At 36.1% G+C, this 7,484-nt stretch overlaps 1 pseudogene; it reads right to left on the bottom strand.

Annotated features, from left to right (window-relative positions):
• Positions 1-5,564: 5,564 nt before the first annotated feature.
• LOC113305232 lies at positions 5,565-7,453 on the bottom strand (annotated as a pseudogene).
• Positions 7,454-7,484: the final 31 nt, after the last annotated feature.

The raw sequence follows: 7,484 nt of genomic DNA, 5'->3' as shown, positions 1-7,484 counted from the left end.
GCTGGGATCAGAGGCGTATGAGCATAACTGTACCTTGGATCAGTGGGAGATTGATTGGGGTTCAACTACAGTACAGTCCGAAGTTAGATTAGATTAGGCTAGAGTCTATAGCGGCTTAATACAGTGTGTGTTCAATCTGGACTAGGTCCCGAGGTTTTTCTGCATTTGTGGTTTCCTCGTTAACAAAATTCTGGTGTTTGTGTTATTTCTATTTCCGCATTATATTGTTTATCTTTATAATTGAAATAATACAGGTTGTGCGTTAGATCATCAATTAGAGTAATCCAACCTTTGGTTGTTGATTGTCACTGATTGGTCCTTGGATATTGGTCTTTGGTACCATCCAAGTGATTCCTTGTATTTGATTAGAACTCGCAGTTCTTGCTTGAGTAAATCAAATCAAGAAGAGAGATATAAACTTGTTGATAAACTTTTAATTGATTGAGTCTTGTTGATTCTCTTAAAAGTATATTCGAGTTTGTCCATACAGATTGCTAAGCGAAATATTGGGTGGTGTCGTTAGACCCCCGCTTTTTCAATTGGTATCAGAGCAGGCAAACACGTTTAACACCTTACAAGTATGTGTTTGTGGCGATATGACTCTATAGACAGAGGTACTATCTCTATTAACGTACCACCAGTCTTCGATGGCTATAATTACTTATGGTGGAAAATTGCTATGCGAGATTTTCTTCAAGCGCGTGATTTTCAATCATGGGTATATGTTGTTAATGGCTATGATGCTCCCGTTGTGGAAGTTGGAGATGTAAACGTTCTCAAGAATATTGGTGAATATAATCCTTCTGAGATACTTGCTGCAAAGAAAAATTCTGACGGTTTGAATGCCATCATACATGCCATTACCCCAAATATTCAGCACCATGTGTCAAATTGCACTAGGTCTAAAGATGCTCGGGATATCTTAGAAACCGTATTTCAAGGTAACTCCAGTGAAAAGGAAGCTAGGCTTCAAAACCTTAATTCCGATTGGGAGAACCTTCGTACGACAGAATAAGATACATTTGATGAGTTTAGTCACAAAGTGTCTGAAATTGTTAATGCATCTTTTGCATCGGGTAAGACTATTCCTGAAAAAGACATTGTGATGAAAATTCTCAGATCGCTGCCATCTAGATACGAGTCTAAGAAGCATGCCATCGTTGAGGTAAATAACCTTGATAATCTTTCCAGAAATGCATTGGTTGGAAATCTAAAGATCTTTGATCATGAGCATACATCCAAAATCGGAAAGGATGTTGCCTTTAAAGCACCGAAGAACACTAAGTTACTTGATAAAAGTAAAAGTGTTGATGTCTCTGAGGATGATCCGTCTGAGGGGGATTTTTCAGATGAAGATCTTGACAAATCAGTCTCCTTGATCACAAGACAGTTTAGGGATCTTCTATTGAAGAGAAGTAAACGGTTTTCAAGAGATAAACCTAGGTCGTCAGATAAACCTCACAATCGCGTCCCTCCTAAAACCCGAGAACTGCCGAAGTTCTCAAACCCAAGAATTTCTGCTGGAGTTGACAAACTACTTGCGTGAAGCTAAGTCCGCGAACCGGCGAAGTTCTCAAACCCGAGAATTTCTGCTGGAGTTTGTAAACTCTGCCCGGTAACTTAAGTCTGTGAACCTAGTCTGCGAACTTGAGAAGGTTATATATCTAAAGATGATTTTTGAACTAAAACTTTAAAAATACTAAGGAATGCAGTTTGAAAACCGTGGCTATAAAATTTCATGAACCGATTCAAGTGAATCAAATCATCTTTGCTTCAATTGTATCTTGTGTAGTACATGAGATTTCCTTGCAATTGAACAACTCTCTAACTAGCTCATTTGAAGTCATTTGAACTAGTTATGGTGAAGAAGAACATGGTTGATATGAAATGCTCATATGGCTAACCTTTTGGTTAACTATTATTGAAGCGTGCATTGTCAAAGGTGTATAACAAGCTAAGTTTTCGATCTAACGGTTGAGAAATATTAGCTTGAATCTAAATCAGGTTTTCATCTAACGGTGAATATTGAATGCTTTGTTACTAAGGTAACATTGGTTGCAAGCCCTGATTTGAAAGACTATATAAAGGAGACACCTAGTATTGTGCAAAACTAATCCCTACACCTTACGTGTGATACTAGTTTGCATGCTAGAGTCGATTCTCCTTTAACCTTTGGTTTTCTTCTTCTAAAACCAGGTTAACGACTTAAAGGCTCCATTGGGATTGTGAAGCCAGACCGATATTACTTTTATCGTAGTTGTGTGATCTGATCTTGCATCTTCTATCGTACGAGTACAATCAAATTGATTGGGTTGAGATTGATATCTCTGATAGGAAAGATATAAAAAAGTAATCACAAACATCCGCAACATATTGTTTCGCTACCATACGATTAAGATTGTTGTGAGGTGATTGATAACTCTAGGCTGTTCTTCGGGAATATAAGACCGGATTATCAATTGGTTCATGTTCACCTTGATTATTATCAAAAGACGGAACAAAACCTTTAGGGTTTATCTGTGGGAGACAGATTGATCCTTTGATAGACTTGTCTGTGGAAAACAGATTTGTTTATTGTCAAATCCTGCGATTTTGGGTCGTAGCAACTCTTAGTTGTGGGTGAGATCAGCTAAGGGAATCAAGTGCCCAGTATCATGCTGGGATCAGAGGCGTAGGAGCATAACTGTACCTTGGATCAGTGGGAGATTGATTGGGATTCAACTACAGTCCAGTCCCAAGTTAGCTTGGAGTAGGCTAGAGTCTGTAGCGGCTTAATACAGTGTGTGTTCAATCTGGACTAGGTCCCGGGGTTTTTCTGCATTTTCGGTTTCCTCGTTAACAAAATTCCGTTGTCTGTGTTATTTTTATTTCCGCATTATATTGTTTATCTTTATAATTGAAATAATACAGGTTGTGTGTTAGATCATCAGTTAGAGTAATCGAACCTTTGGTTGTTGATTGTCATTGATTGATCCTTGGATATTGGTCTTTGGTACCATCCAAGTTACTCCTTGTATTTGATTAGAACTCGCAGTTCTTGCTTGAGTAAATCAAATCAAGAAGAGAGATATAAACTTGTTGATATACTTTTAATTGATTGAGTCTTGTTGATTCTCTTAAAAGTAGATTCGAGTTTGTCCATACAGATTGCTAAGCAAAATATTGGGTGGTGTTGTTAGACCCCCGCTTTTTCACCATGTGTAATTCTCAAAACCGAAAAGTAAGCAACACCTTCTGAGAGAATATCCCTTTTCCAGAGAAATTTGGTATATGTTTTCACTTGTTGGCGCTATCTCAGATTTTCCCACAACTTCTATCAGTGAGTGGGTAAATAATTAGATAGCTTCTCCTAAACTCTCTCCCTTGTCCATCAAAATACTATGGTTCATTTAGAAGCATAGATGTGTAGTAATTTCTGAAAAAATTACTTAGATCAAAATTCCCTAAGAAATCATCTAAGCTTTTATCTAACCAATCCTCAACAACAACATCTTGCACCTCATCTACAAATATTTTGGAAACAATCACGGTCTAACATAAAATCAAACTGGATAATCTTTACGATGCCTCGTTTAAGGAAGAAGACCTATCAGTGGGATATACATTCCTACTTTACTTTGTAGACCGAGAAAAGTTAATGCACATTTCAGCATGATCAAGTTGCGTTACTTCAGCGCTCCAAGCAGAAGCTTGATGCTTTCTAATGGCAAGTAGTTGATTAACGTATATCGTGTTATCGATCTAGTGTCACAATAATAAAGGATTGCAAGAATCTAGCAAATATTGTTAACAACAAAAACTTAGAGGCTTCATGGCATGCAGATGACACTATCATAACCGAAGGATTTCTTGGCTAATCTTCCACAGTTGCAGGTATAGTTTACTAATAGGAAACGCAACATAGCGGCAGTATCCATGACAAAGACAGCGAGAAGTATATAAAATCCTGGTCAAGCATTTGTAAACCCAAATCTCAAAGTGGGTTGGGTATCAAAAATCCAATCAAATTAATTCAACATTTCGCTTTTAACCAGGCTGGCGAGCTGTCTTATTAAGCAACAAAACCAACTTTGGACCTAGCTTTTAAAATCTGAGTATTTTCCTAACACCCACCCTTTCAAGTTCTCGTTAAGCCCAAATCTATCTTGAATTCGGATAAGTATAAAAAATAAAAATAAAAAGACCAGCTCTCATCAAAGATAACCATATCTGACAAATCCGAGATGGTTCCTTTAAAAATTTGAGATTATAAATGGGTCGAATCCCATCCCCAAACCGACAATTAGGAATGAATCACTCACTGTCATGGTTAAAGAGCTTATTACAGCATAAGGAATTTTGGATTATTCCAAAAATTTTGATCTTTTTGCATAAACAAACATAAATATACTTTCTTTGTCCCCACAAATTAATAGATCAGATACTACTAGATGGAAACACCATCTTTCTGGTTCTTTTTCAGTTAAAAATGTTTACAATTTCCTAATAAATCAATATCATAATAATGGAATAATTTTCCCATGGAAATAATTATGGAAAATCCCGATTATTTCAAGTAGGGCCTTCCTAGTACTCATGTTTCAACAATCTCATCATATTGTCCCATGTGTAATTCTCAAAACTGAAAAGTAAACAACACCTTCCGACAGATTATCCCTTTTTCAGAGAAATTTGGTATATGTTTTCACTTGCTGGTGTTATCTCAGATTTTCCCACAACTTCCATCAGTGAGTGGGTAAATAATTAGATAATTCTCCTAAACTCTCTCCCTTGTCCATCAAAATACTATGGTTCATTTAGAAGCATAGATGTGTAGTAATTTCTGGAAAAAAATACTTAGTTCCAAATTCCCTAAAAAATCATCTAAGTTTTTATCTAACCAATCCTCAACAACAACATCTTGCACCTTATCTACAAATATTTTGGAAATAATCACGGTCTAACATAAAATCAGACTGGATAATCTTTATGATGCCTCGCTTAAGGAAGAAGACCTCTCGGTGGGATATACATTCCTACTTTACTTTGTAGACCGAGAAAAGTTAATGCACATTTCAGCATGATAAATTTGCGCTACTTCAGCGCTCCAAGCAGAAGCTCGATGCTTTCTCATGGCAAGTAGTTGATTAATAGATAACATGTTATTGATCTAGTGTCACAATAATAACGGATTGAAAGAATCTAGCAAATATTGTTAACAATAAAAACTTAGAGACCTCATGGCATGCAGATGACACTATCATAACCGCAGGATTTCTTGGCTAATCTTCCACAGTTGCAGGTATATTTTACTAGCAGGAAACGCAACATAGCGGCAGTATCTATGGCAAAGACAACCAGAATTCAATATATCCAACATATGTCAATGCATCTACAGCAGCAAGTCCACAAATCTACTATATTATATAATATTTTCAATAAGCAAGAAATTTCTAGCCTGTCGTACTATATTTCCTTATTAATAAAATTTTACCTTTCCATCAAAAAGATAATTTAAACAATAAACTTGACATAGTTTAAAACAGTGGAGGTGACACTTTTTTTACAGCTATATAGATTATGCACTAAAATGGTGTTACTTCTCCATTGGTAAAGTAAAGGCCGGAAGGTCCATCATCAGGTTCTAGAGCCAAATTTACAACTCTTTCTGCACCTTCTGTAGTAGTCAAGAATCCGGTGTTGTAGCAAATATCTGTCTTGACCCAACCAGGACATACGCAATTTATGCGAAAAGTAGGAAATTCCCTTGCCAATATCCTTGTATAAGCATTCAAGCATAGTTTTGAATTTGATACGCAGGTAGACATAAAGGCCATCCTTTTGTTTCTAATAAATCGTCCTTAAAATCTTTAAAAAACATGTTCACACTCTCATCCACCCTCTCTTCTGTTAAGCTATCCCCATCACTAAGTAGTTCCAAAGCTCTTTCATTAGAGAGAAACTGAAATCAAAATAAGTGAATACATTTGGTGAGGATTATAAAAGAATGAAAACATATTTCCCCAGTCTAGCTAAAGGATTGGTTAAGACTGGGAATTCAACTAGCAGCCAACAATTCTAAGGATGTGTCGATCAAAAATATTAGTAATATGGTCTTAACCATATGGGTCCACAGGATCATGCAAATTAACAAGATGAAAAACACGGAGTCGCAGTAAGTACCTTCAGTTGTCCCATGCCAGAGGAAACATTAACAATTCTCGGTGAATCGGAGAGTTGAAGTAATGGAATAAGTGCTCTAGTCACTGATTTAACACCACAATAATTTGTTTTTATGCATTCCTCAGCTGATTCATAAGTTTCTGTTATCACTTTGTTCTGGTCAACCTGGAAAAGTGAGATAGTAATGAACTTATTTAGATAGTCTAGTAGTTGCAATATACCACATGGAGATGAGTCAAAAGCTAAATTTTGGTGGTTATGTGATGTTAAATTCTGAAAATATATATCATAACTAAGAAATCAGTCCAGCACCCCATAACTTTTAACTCCTCAATTCAGCCATAGGGTTATCCCATACTTCCCAATGGGATATTTTCACTAATAAGATATGTCACTGGATAGATATTTACCTCAACAAGAGCTTGCGCCATTACCATAAAACCAGTCGCATCGGTTATAGCTCCTAGAATTCCAGCGTTATTTACCTTTCAAATTTCCAAACTAGAATTTAAATATAAATTCATATTAAAGAGCAAAGTTTTTTTTATGTTTACAGGCTTATGACTTCTTCTGGGTTATAACCGTTAATCATAAAATATGGCAATAAGAGTTATCTAAATAGATTAATAAACCTCGGGATCATACCACTGACGGCCCTATAAGAGGACTAACTGGGTTTAGCCCCGGTCTCCCTCTCGGTCCACAAGCGAAAAAAAAAAGAAAAAAAAAAGTTTGGCTAAATATTAGGCTTTCTCAAGTATATTAGCCCGGGCTTCAATTTTTTTACAGTTCTTCTGGAAAAAAAAAAACTCTAAAAATCACTATCTCGTTTTTTTAAGAAGTGTGCAAATAGGAAAAAACACACTTGGTTGTTTAAGAATTAGATAAAACAAGAACTAAGTGACTGAATTATTCTTACCAAGATATCAAGCTTTCCAAAATGTCTTCGGACGTATTCCACAAGTGAAGAAATAGTGGTTGGATTTAACATATCAAGTTGGTGAAAAACAACATTAGAAAGTCCAAATGAAGTCTTGAGCTTCTCAACAGCTTCTAATCCCTTAGTTACATCTCTAGCCGTCAACACAACTGAAATCCCATTAGAAGCTAATTGTCTACAAATCTCAAATCCAATTCCCTTATTTCCACCGGTAACAACTGCACACCTGAAAATACAGACAACATAGATAAGAACACACAGTTACGAACTAATTCAGATGCTTGAGATTACTTTTTTTTTCCATTATTAGCACCTGGTTTTTGTTTCAGTGTCTGAATATATTCCTCTCATTATGTTTCTTAGAATCTTGCTAGATAATTTG

The sequence above is a fragment of the Papaver somniferum genome, chromosome 8 (assembly GCF_003573695.1).
Source record: "Papaver somniferum cultivar HN1 chromosome 8, ASM357369v1, whole genome shotgun sequence".
NCBI lineage: Eukaryota > Viridiplantae > Streptophyta > Magnoliopsida > Ranunculales > Papaveraceae > Papaver > Papaver somniferum.
This window is presented reverse-complemented; position numbering and strand designations above follow the sequence as displayed.